The sequence below is a fragment of the Rhea pennata genome, chromosome 3, assembly GCF_028389875.1.
Source record: "Rhea pennata isolate bPtePen1 chromosome 3, bPtePen1.pri, whole genome shotgun sequence".
In the NCBI taxonomy this organism is placed as follows: domain Eukaryota; kingdom Metazoa; phylum Chordata; class Aves; order Rheiformes; family Rheidae; genus Rhea; species Rhea pennata.
This window is the reverse complement of record NC_084665.1, coordinates 40528852-40541275: the sequence shown is the minus strand read 5'-3', so window position 1 is coordinate 40541275 and position 12424 is coordinate 40528852. Positions and strand designations below refer to the sequence as shown.

Genomic DNA, 12424 nt, shown 5'->3' with positions numbered 1-12424 from the left:
ACATGAGATGTGTTCACTGATGAAATCACTATACTGTACAAAACTGAAAAATAGATTAAATACAAGCAATCATCTGGGAATCCTCACTCCTTGCCAAAAGACGCTTAACACTTGGACAAGTGCTCTCAGACACTGCAGAACGTCACTTCTTGGAGAGATGACATTAGGTAACCACAGCTTTGATTCCTTTAACAAAGAGGAGGAAAAAATATGGAAAAAAAATATTTATCAGATATTTGCTCCAAACAAATTAAGCTGAGATGGGTACACACTCAGGCTGATCATTTTCAAAGCATATTTATATACTTTCACTGCAGACACCTTACGAGTATGTGCAGACTTCACCAAAAAGAAACTTTGTTCTTTTGTTATGTAAAAGCTTAAGCTGCAGAAACAACTTTCTTTACTTTTGACAAATGCAGATGTTCCTTACTCATACCCATTCCCAAATGGCGCTAAAGAGCCCCTCACTCTAACCCTGCCATCCTCCTCTCTGGATTCACCTTGGTTTCCCTTTTCCTCTCACCTTCACTACCAAGTCCCCCTCTGGCCTCTCCTCATTCCTCTCAATCAGTCACGGTCTGTACCTCACTCAGCCCATGGTGAGCTCCTTTCTCTTCCTATATTGTTATATTTTCAAATACGCACTTTCATACGAGCAGCGGTTAGTTGCAAGGGCCTTGCTGCCACTACTTGTCGTGCTGCCCAGAACTGCCTCAGTGCTCTCCCCACGGGAGAACCCCAGCTAGAAGACATTGTGCACTGTTCCCCTTCTCCCAGGCCCATTTTTCCTATTACTACGTGCTTTATCTGTTGTTTCTCACCGAATGTTGCGTGGATTCTAAGCTATGTTGTAAATTTAAGACACTGTACCACAACAAATCCGTTCTTTAAGTCTGTGCCCTTTAGAGCATCAAGTCAAATTCAAGGTCTTGGGGCTAATTTTAATGAGGGACTTGGCTTGCTGCTTGATTTAAGATACTTAGCCCCATCTCGGTGACAGTGTCTCTTAGTACCTGCATAACTTTATTGCCAAAATAGTGAATACCTGTCATTTCTCAGACACCTAAGTTAGTAAGGGTTTTGTCAGAGTTCTCACTTGAAAATAGGTGACTAATTTTTTATTTATTTATTTTAACCTCGACATTCAAGAGAATCTAGACACCTAAAGTATCACCTAATCTCCAGAGCAAAGGCCGTGGTCAAGCCGCTCGTCATGGCACAGCTCTCTGCACTAATGGAGTAAAGCCTGTCCAAGCAACAGAGCTACGAGGGAGGCAATTCCCTGCAAAATGACGAGCAACATCTGCCTCCTTGCCTTTAGTGGGCAAGAAAACGCTTATATACCTCCTCTCCCAAAGCCGCAACACAAAGCAAACATGTGAAGCCCTTCAAATAAAATAAAATCCCTTCAATGTACACCTGCTTTGCAGCCAAAGTTGAAAGAGCAAATTGCTTTAGTGAGGGTATTAGTTGCCTGAAGTAGGATTAGCTATTCAAACTTAGGGCCATCTGAGATGCTCTCTGTGTCTGCAGCAGCCTTGGGGGCTGGCAGATATGACACGGGGCCTGACAGATCCAGCAACTGGAGGCCAGGTGGGATAACTCAAGACCACCTCAAATGGCCGTAGACACTTACTCTCACACTGCAGCATAAAGCCCTTAACATGTTATTCAGCATTTTCAAGCATTATAATGGGAGGAACTTGAGAACCCCTAAAGGGAGAGGCTGAGATGAGCTCTGCAACGAGGCTCTCGTCCTCCACCTGCCACGTGGCAGGAGGGCAATCTCTGAAAGACATCTTAACACCCAAAGTGCAGCGGCCTGCCTGCGTGACTGCTCCGGCCACAGTAAGTCATGGTGTTTGGGTTTTTTTTTTTAACATTACAGCGATGCTTCAGAAGCTGACTGTATTATATACCTTTAACTCCTGAACTCCTGAAGTGTGCAAGTGCCAACACTCACACAACCAAAAAACAACCAAAAGTTATTTTTTTCCTTATTCCTTGCCACACTCATGGACACTCAATGAATCAACACCCAGTGAATTGACACCCAATGTCTCCCTTAAACTAGACAGCGAAGCAGAAGCCAGGGCATATGATGCTACTATTAGTCTTGCAGTCCCTCCAAGTACGCAGATGCTGGGTGCTGTGTAGTGGAAAACACTGCTCCTCTTGAGGTGTGCTCTAAATTACTCAAGAACGACAAAGCAAAAGTAGACAACAAAAATGCCAGCGAATTCCTCTGAAATTTAAACAAACGTGAGGTGATATCATTTATTATACTTGCGTGATAATATCTTCTGCATTTCAATATTCACCCAGTTAACTGGGGTGATGACCTTTTACCACACAGGCGACAACTGAACAAATGAAAATTTTTGGAAATATATGAATTATGTCTGAAACACATTATACCTCAAATCCCAAATATATTCACTAACTTTTCACTGCTAGTACTTAACATTTTTTCAAAGAGTCAGAGAGTTTTAAGGACAGTTTTCTATTACAAAAACAAGAGCAAACAAAATTATTCAAAGAGTGTTTACACCTCCGATTTGTTATTTTTCCTCAGTGGTGCTGACTGGCTTTTAGACAATTTAATAAAATTTTACTATGGCAACAGCTGCATCACTTCATCTCACACAATCTTAGATGAAAAAAAAATAAAACCAGCACCTCCTCCTCCTGTCCCAGTACTTTGATTTTCTTGGAGGCAGACTTAAAAGCCCCCGCTTCCCAGATTTCCATGCTTGTGAGACCATGCATTTAAGATTTCTAGCTGATTGAGAAGATTTTTCATATTTATAATTAACCCAGTGAAAGCCTTTTGGTTTGAAAGCTCCTTTGTGCTACATGGTATATTCAGTAGTTAGGGGGTTAATTCATGAAATGGATCACTGGGCTGAAAATAAAAATCACTGTTAAAAAAATGTGATACCAGGAGAATTAGGCACAACATAATATTGTAACCACTGAGAATTCTCAACAGTAAAATAAAGCCTTGTACTCCCAGCATTTTCATTAGTTTTCCAGTAGTGCTGGACGCAGTGTGAATTACAATGAGCTGGAAAGCAGTAGTTGCTCTCTTTAAAGAATATGTACTGTATAAGGGGAAGCCATTTCTTCAAATCACACTGTGCTGGTTATTGGCTTGTATATGCTGGTATGCATTTTAGCACTTAGAAATTATATTTCTCTCCATTTCTGAATGTTGCATATGGCCTGCAGAACAATAAGTGTTTAGCTGCTCTCAAAATGAACACCATTGTAAGGTAAATATTTGTTCAGAAGTGCCGTGTTCTGCAGCAAATCTTTCACTGGGAGGATGTTTCTAAGTCTGGACAGGAGTTACTGTGTTTTCATTATAACAGCTGCAGAAGATAACATTAAGATGTTGACTAAAAGTCAAAATAGGATGAAAATGCAGGTTGATATAAGCTTCTAGTATAAAATGTAGTTCTAGTGATAATTAGCTATTCATCAGAAGTAGAAAACCCTAAAAAAAACATTTGGGCAAGTAGAGCATGTATCATAATAATACAGTTCATCTTGGAAAAGAGATGAACAAGCTTATATGTACAAAAATGCTAACTCCTCTGAAACCACTATTTATGTAGTATTTAAGAAATAAGCATTTCATCTGCACTTGGAAGGAAGATGTGAGCTGCTACAGTCACATCCAGATCTCTGCCTGACTTTCCCCCAAGACTCATTTGCAGAATCTAGCTGAAAGCTGCTATGGCTAGGGGTCAAAAGGCAAATGAGATAAAAGCCGAGATTCATACTTCCCCATAGCTGCACGATGGTTCAGGTGTGGGGCCTTCTAATAAAAGATACGAAATGGAAGACATGTGACAAACCTGCCACCGAAACTCCCTGTTCCCACTGCCCCCTGTCTAAAACAAAACAACAAAAAAACAAAAAACAAAAAACACACAACAGAACAACAGTCACACTCCACGACCATTTGCTGTGCATTGACTTTCGTTTCCAGCCATCTGATATTATGTAGGAGGCCAAGCTCAGATCAACTCGCACAACCGGCAGAAAACAGGAGCAGAGCAAAAAAAGTCTCTCATTCTTAAGAAACCCAGCTAGCCTGAGCAAGATTTGCATGCAGCCTGCAACATGCCACTGAGAGGACTCTGGTGTGATTTCAGTGATGTGTGTCAAATGCAGGATTTGTCTTAGCAGGTATCCTCCTGCATCAGGACCTGACTTGACTCAAGGCCCTAGGTCTGTGAATCCTAAAAAAATGCTGAATATAAGTGCTTAGCTCTTAAAAAGTGACGTTCACAGGGTGATACGGACATTTAGACACCTTTCACATATGTTGAATTTCAATGTAATCCTATCAATTCCACCAGATTACTAAAACCTCTTATTTCTAAAGCTGCTTGCAAACAGCACAGTTTCATCAGTAAGTGACACCTTACACACAGCACTGAACATACTGAAAAATCTCATTAGATATTCCTTGAGCTACATGAGAAAAATACGCTTACCAATTCTGACAAATATTAGCCACCATTTTAAAAGGCAGCCCCCATTTTTTGGCTATTGTAGTCAGGTTTGGCACTGATTAGAACTGAATCCATCTCCTCTTGTTGCAGATGTGACTGAAATCTCCAATGATTGTAAAGGCCACTCTCCCCTCACTGTTAACTTGGGAATTAGATAACACTTTCCAACACTGAGTTGTATCAACGTCTGAGTCCTGTAAACAAATTTGATTTTAAAATGTTCAGAGTGTTTTACGAAAAATAGCATGAGCCATTTCTATTTTAAAAAAATTTGGGAAATGATCTCACTTCTACTAATCATAGGATGTGTGGCTGCTGTCAGGGATGGGGTAGTACTCTGATATCCACTACAGCCCTGATCTTCACGTAGCTTTTCCTATACTCATGAAAGAGCTTTAAAAAATAAATAAATACAACTTAAAAAGTGGAAGCCTAAACCCCATCAGTTTCCACGTGGACAGATCCCTGTATCCACACTTTGTCCCACTAAGAGTGAAAGAAATTCCCTGTAGGTACTAACACACACAAAACCGGTGGTGAAATAGAAAGGGGAGGGGGGGGAGAATCTGTGATTATTCTAAGAGTAGTTTATATTTAGTAAGAACTCCCACTCCTTAATACTACTGAGCTTAATCCCATCCTCAAGACACCAGAATCATTTCACCTGCTGGTACAGAGCACACCAAAGCTTTTCACAATCTTACTCTACAGTAAGCAGAGACACTCTGCTTCTTGCATTGTTATTTCCAAACGTTAACATTGCCACCAACACTTTCATTACCCATCCTTTTTTGATGTGACACTGCCCTGCTCTCAGTATTTTTTTTTTTTTTTAGGAAAGGAAATAAACCCACATAATAAAGGGAAAGGCTCCTCTTTAACAAGATATGCTAATAACAAAAGACTCTAAAGCATGCAATTAACAAGCATTAAAGCTTTTTTCACTTACAAATGATTTGATATTGTTCTCATGAGATTCTTTCTTTTCTTTTTTTTCCCCTCAAATGCAAACAGCAAGCTGTTTACAAGGCCATTAAAATGAAATATTTACTGAAGAGAAAGAAAGACATTTCAACAAGTAATAACCGTATTTGAGGTTGTTTATTTTTTTAGGGTATGTGCCCCTTTGGATACCACAACTTTGTTCAACCTCCGTGACAACGGCAGGATAGGAATGCCAGGTGCAGAACACACCGGGCTGGGGCAATTGGGGACAGATGGGGCAGGGAATGGGCCGTACATGCCCTATCAAACCCAGGTCTGCTACACCTCACTTCCATAACACCAGGAGCATTGGTTTAACCTCAGCAGATCATTATTTCAGGATGGAGACATGTGGGAAGGAGGTTGCTACTGGCACATGGGATGGCTGGATCAAACCAGGAGGAGGCAACTTACCTGCAAAGTCTGCTCCACTGCTCGACGGCCAACATCCCAAAAAACTGCCTGGGCAGCAGATAGCATGAAGCCCAGTTTTGAGGCCCTCGTTCACATTGATTCACTGGTATCTACCATCATAGACAGTTCACATCATTGCCTGTGCCTCAGTTTGGGCAACACTTTGGGACTCCCTCCCCTAACTACCATTTTTGAGAAAGCTTATACAAAAATTAATGCTGAATTAACGTCAGAGGATGGAGCCATAATTGACATGTCAGTGACAAGTGACTCTCTAAGAGACTACAGAAATCCAGCATGCACAAGAAAGTAGTCCTAAGAAACAACCTGCCACATTGCTCTCTAAAGCTTGGAGGAATAGCCAGGCCACAATGTTAGGACCTTGTACTAGAAAGTAAGGCAGTGTGTCTGCCCAACTTCATGGTATCAGTAAGCTCTGGTGCAGAGCGCCAAGTGCACATCACTTCTTCCCCAAAACAGGCAGCACAGAATTGCAACAGTGTTGGTGGTGCCCGCTGAAGATCATGAGTTAGGGGCTTGATCTCTGTCCTGCCTAAAAGTCCAATCAATCTGTGCATCACTTGTAAATCAAATCCGAGTCTAGTCTTAAGAAGTGAAAAAAATAGGATTTTTTTTTCCCTGATACTATTGTTATACCTATTACAGAAAAAATTACAAGCCAATACCTTAACATAACCATTCAAAAAGGCTGGTTCACTCAGTTACAAAAGATGCAGAACACACGAACTGCATAATACACAGAACACTTACTTCCAATAGAAAACATTGCCTAGGACTTCACAAGTTTTTCAACAAATGCTAGGAGTAAAAAAAGTGCACATTGAAGTAATCTGTTAAGAGTACTTACTATGTTTTGCCAGGTGTTTAGTGTGATTGGAGTGCTACACATTTGCATAACTTTTGGATTTCCTAGACATTAAGAGAGAAGCAAACATAAAGAGAAGTCTGTGATTTATCAAGTGGTTTTTCAGGAAGGAAGAGTAATTTTCCTTTAGAAGCCATCTGTACAGTTTACCATGTAAATAATTCTTCTGTTCTAGACAACAGAATCCCTTTTCTTGTGGGTTTAACGTACACAGCACATTCCCACTCTAGTTCTGCTCCACCACCAGAGGACTCACTAAGAACTATCAACTGACACAACAGCTACACTAGCAGGCAGAATATGGAAAAGACATTCACACCTAAAAAGCTCCCCCACCCCTCGTCTTTAATATTTATTTAATTTGCCCGAGTTAGGGGGATTGGAGGAAGATGGGAGAAGAGCAACCTATCAGCATATAGTTATGGATGCGGCTACTACAAACCTTCTAGCAAAGAGAAATTGTGATCACTTCACTATGGCACCTTACTAAATCTCCTGAATCTTTATTTATTTATATGGAATCCATCACTGCGAAGTCTAGGAGCACAAGCAGAGTAAACATGCTCCCCGCGAGTATTCAAACCCCTCTCAGCTGGTATTATCCCGGAAAGCAATAGCAGATTCTTATTTCCTCATCTGTCCCTTCAGACCTGAACACAGCTGAAGTACAGCAAACTGAGTTTCCTTCTTGAGTCTGAACAGCATCATTTACTGAGTGTCAGTCACAGACCAGCTGATGGATGCTTGAGCTGTGGAGAATTCACCTAAGCTTTCAACCTCGCAACTTCTTAACACATTGATACACGGTGATAGAAAAACAGAAAACTCCCACAAAGAGTAGTGCTCTGAAAACAAAATGTTAGCTTAGAACACTGTACTGTTTGTATACTGCAAATACACCTTTCTTTTCTAAAGCAAGCATCCGGTTTACTGCTGTAATTTCCTCCGTATGGGTGCCCTCCACCTAAGCTCTTGTAATTGTCACATTTCATTTTAATGACTTCCAAGTTGGAGCAACGCACTCTCAGCATTACTTTGGCATAGTCCAGGAGGTCTTGAATCCATTGTGGAAAAAGAAAAAAAGAGAGAGAGAATATAACTTTCCATGGACTTCTTACACTAGTGTATGAATTACGACACCTATGAAAGTGGTGTCACAGACTCCTCTCCACCACGCTTCCCTAGTATAACAGGGAAATTCAGTGCTACCTTCCATGTATGCTAAGTTGTCACCTACAGGCACTTGTTTTTCAGAGACTGCTGAAAACCTCAGCTTTTTCAATACTCAGGCAAGAAATTGCTTAATAATTAGACAGTGCAATTTATAATTTAATAGCCTATGGGATTTAGGGCTTCCACCTTCTCTGAGACTATGTCACACCTATGTCCCTTAGCATTACATAGTAGCTTAGTGTTCTCATTACAGTCCAGAGATTAATGAGACAGACTCTTACCTAAGGCATGCTAACTGACATGATTTTAACTTAAATTTTTGAGTGATGCTTATAATTGGAATTCACCTTTTATTAGCGTTATTTTAAAGAGCTTTCAGTTTCTTCCTTGTATCTGATAATATCAGGAATAATGCAACCCTAATTAAAGCCATGAAAGTAGGAATCAGTCTCACACAACAGCAGAATCAGTATTAAAAAAACAATGGAGAGATTTCAGATTTGGGAATTATTTTCACTGGGAAGAGATGAGTTCGTCTTGTTTTTGATTCAGGGAGCAAGCCTTGCATATCATTTGCAAATACAGTGGTTGAGGAACCACACTACTTCAGATTCCAGCACTGCTAATTCAGACAGCCTTGTAAGAGGACTGCCATTACACAAGAAAATTATTTTTCCTGTTATCTGTGTAAAAGAGAGAGAATCTAGTTTCACAGATGTGCTTCCTTGTCTCATAAGGAAGAAACTATGATGCAATTCAAGATTTAAAATTTAAATCACCTTTCAGGGATCCTTTAGGAGCTCAATATAATAGAACTAAATTTGCTCTGTCGAGAAGAAAAATCCTCTGCAGAATACCAAGGTTTTAATGATATAGGTACTGCTATGATATAGGTACTGCTACGTACATTCATATTTTGATTGCTGAATCCAAATTCATGGATTGACATGCAAGAGCAATTGAACACCACCTATGTAGCAAGATTAAGGGATTTTTTGGTTGCCTTTTTTTTTTTTTTTTTTTTTTTTTGGCCAAGATACATAAAGCAGACTTAAGTCAAGCTGCCTACCAGACTACCTCCAAGTAAGCTCTAAATCTGTTGGCCAATTTCAGCTCACTTTGACAGTGGAATAGAGGTTTGGAAGACATTATATTCCCACAACTTTCATGAAAATTAGAGGCTCAGTAAGAAGAGAGAAGTATAAAAAAGGGTCCCACTGAGGGAATGTCAGCAGAATGACCGTATCAGCTCTCTGGCTGGACGCAGCGCATGCCGCCTCTTACCTATATGTTTAGATGGCCTGGAAGAGACCCAAAGATGCAACACAGGAATTTAGGACTTAATTCTCAAAACCTGGTTTTCCAACTTTGCACCAAGGTTGCACCCAGAACAAGGTTTATTAGGATATATTTTAGTGCTGAGCTCTAGAAGAAACAACTCATCTTTAAGTTTGTATCAAGACGCTTTCTCAAGGAAAGGGAAGTCCCGGTCAATGATAACATATCAGACCAAGCCTGAACTCAATTTTACTCTTTCAGGAGCTCTGTGAGCATCTTGACACTTAATCCTCATAGTCCAGAGCCAGCAAAATTACATAATACAGGCATTTACTGTCGGGATACTTTAAATCGAAGTGCTTTTTTTTTTTTTTTTTTTTTTTTGCAAATGAAAGCTGAGCTCCCAGAGAATTAAGCTTCCACATGAATTTTGCTGCAGTTGTGTTTTGACACTTAAGTACAGAAGCTCACTGTCCTATTTAAAGTTGGTTCTAAGCTGAATTCTTCTCAAAGACAACATGGTGCTGCCAGCCCCTAAAAATCCAGCTTTTCCCAGCTCCTCCATATGCACCACAATTTACAACAGCAGTACCAGAAAAAAAAAATCTCAGAAAATTGGCAAAGCTGGCTCTGAAAACATCTCTCTTGCTATCGCATTCACAAAATTGGCTAAGAAACATAATAAAGACTCTTAGATTTGGGGAAGACCTCCAATATATATACACACACACACTCTATATATATATATATGTAAAGTAAAAGTGTATATATATAATATATAAAGTATATTTATATATATAAAGTGTGTGTGTGTTTGTGTACACACATATACACATATGTATCTTACGGGCCTAGCTCAATTTTCTCTTCCAGCATTTGCTTACATACTTTGCAAAAAGTCTAGTATGCCAAATAAATTAAAATGCCTAAAGTAATTTTGTAAATAGCTTTATTATTGGCCCAAGGGTGATAGGAGGCACAAGCTGATACGGTACCTGCTCTGAATTCAGGTTATTGCACTACCACTGTAGCTACGCTGGATTGTTTTGCACTATGCCCCAGTGGAACTGGAATGAAAAATTAGCTGTTCCACATTACAAATTACCTTCTTCTCAGCTAGAGCAGGTAATGGCATTTCAAGGCGCACTTTCAGAAAGAGAGAGAAAAAAAAAAGTAGATGCTTTGCCTGAAAGCCTCACAATCTCATTCTTTCTCTAGATTCCCTGATAGCATTTGTAGATAATTTAACTTGTTTTCTTACTTTCCAAAATAACAAAACTACTTAAGGCCTATCGAGCAGCTTACTTTTAAAATTCCATTTTCTACATATTCGGACGGGTGTCTCAGCTGGACTCGCTCCACCGACCCCTTCCACCATCAGCATCCACCACGGCGACGGCCGCCTTTCCCCCGGGGTGGCGGGGGCCAAAGGGGCCACCCGCCCCCGCCGCCCCGACCCTGCCTGCGCTTTTATCCCTTTAACCGCCCCTTCACAACCAACTTCTCCACGTCGTGTACGGCTGCTGCCGGGACGGCTGCAAACCGCCCGCGAGCCGGGATCCCTTCCCCGAGGGGCTCCGCGCCGGCGCCCTCCCGGCTGCTCTCCCCAACGCGGCTGGGCACTCGCGGTCCCTCCCGCAGTTCTCCACTGCCTCCACCTGCCAAAGGATTCCTAAAGAAGATTTACACCTAGTGAGTACGTATCCTTGGGTATGCAGAGAAGTGTAAAATTACACTAATCCTCACAGCATTATCTATGCTTCTGTTTTTTACTCAGACTTCAGGCAGTTTAACATTCAGTCTTCACCTGCATCATACTGCACAGCAGCCTGGGATTTTTTCTTATTGAGCCCAATTTTTCTGTAGTACAGAAAAAAAATGAACTATAAAACATATTTGCAGTATTTTTCCTAATTAGACAAAAGTGTTTCCAGCCATTTCTATTTCATTTTGATTCTGTTACAGGAGAAGGTTTTGGTCACTTGAACATATCACAATTATTTGTCCTTTACTCTCGTTTAGAATTTGATTGTGATGATTTTAATGAAACTTGAGAGATGAAATACAACGAAGTTCCTATTCAAGTATTACTTAAGGATTTATTCTCCCCATTATCAATAGGTAAATATTTCCATATTCAGGAGATTATCCTAAATTCACTTTGTTTGGTATGGCCAACTCCCAGCCAGAAAGCAATTCACAGGTTACTTCGTAGCTGTATTATTCAGCACTGATGTTTATCAGAAACCATCAATTAACATTAATCTTATTCAGCTGCCCTACAGAAGATCAATCCTTAAATTTCATTTCAACTTAACTTTGCAGAAGAGCAGTGTTCAGGCTCACAGCAGAGGTATAGAAGATGGTATCTCTTTATTAGAAACATCAGAAGGGCGAGCAAGACATCCTGTAATTTGAAAAGGCTGATAAATGCCTTTTGGCTGCATTGAAAATGTGACGCTTGCCTCACTTCTGACTTGCACTGCCCGTGCGTAATTAAGAATAATGGTAACGGAGCTTTAGTAAAACACACAGGAGCTCACAAATGCACAGCAACTGGTGCAGCTTAACATTAACTAAATTTAAACAGATATCCTTCTGCAATAAAAGAGAAAAGAAAAGGTTTGCCAGAGCATTTGCAATAGCAGCTTCGCCTCAGATAACAGATTATAGAACGGGCTGCCCAGAGAAGCTGTAGTCTCCATCCTTGGACGGCTTCAAGACCCGCCTGGGTCAAGCCCTGAATAATCTGTCCTGATCTGAGAGTGAAGTTGAACATGTGTTATCCTACCATCCTGTTACCTTATCTTTATAAAATTTATGTAGGATAATGGTTCAACTAATTCTGATGTTTATCTTCCACGAATGATCACCCCCCTCCAAAAAACCAACCACCTCCAAACAAAAAAACCAAGCAGCTAACCCTCCCCCAAAAATTCAGCTTTTCTGCATGCCATTACTTTTTAACAAACAAATGAAATTTTCTATTATATAGTCAGAATATTTCTTTGAGACAATTTCTCGCTACAAAGCCAAAAGAGTTCTACATGGAGACCTGTATTTGTTTCTAAATGATTTGTGAGCCTGAGTAACTGCTCAGCAGCCCAGAATAACACTTTCCCCAAAACATACCAGTAAAAGTTAATCATGTACTGGTGCA

The 12424-nt window shown here is 40.4% G+C and overlaps 1 protein-coding gene across 1 annotated transcript in view; it reads right to left on the bottom strand.

The window, feature by feature from the left end:
- The window catches only part of SMYD3 (SET and MYND domain containing 3), a 413849-nt gene that overhangs the window by 270426 nt on the left and 130999 nt on the right, over positions 1-12424 (bottom strand). The gene's annotated exons all lie outside the window — the stretch shown is intronic.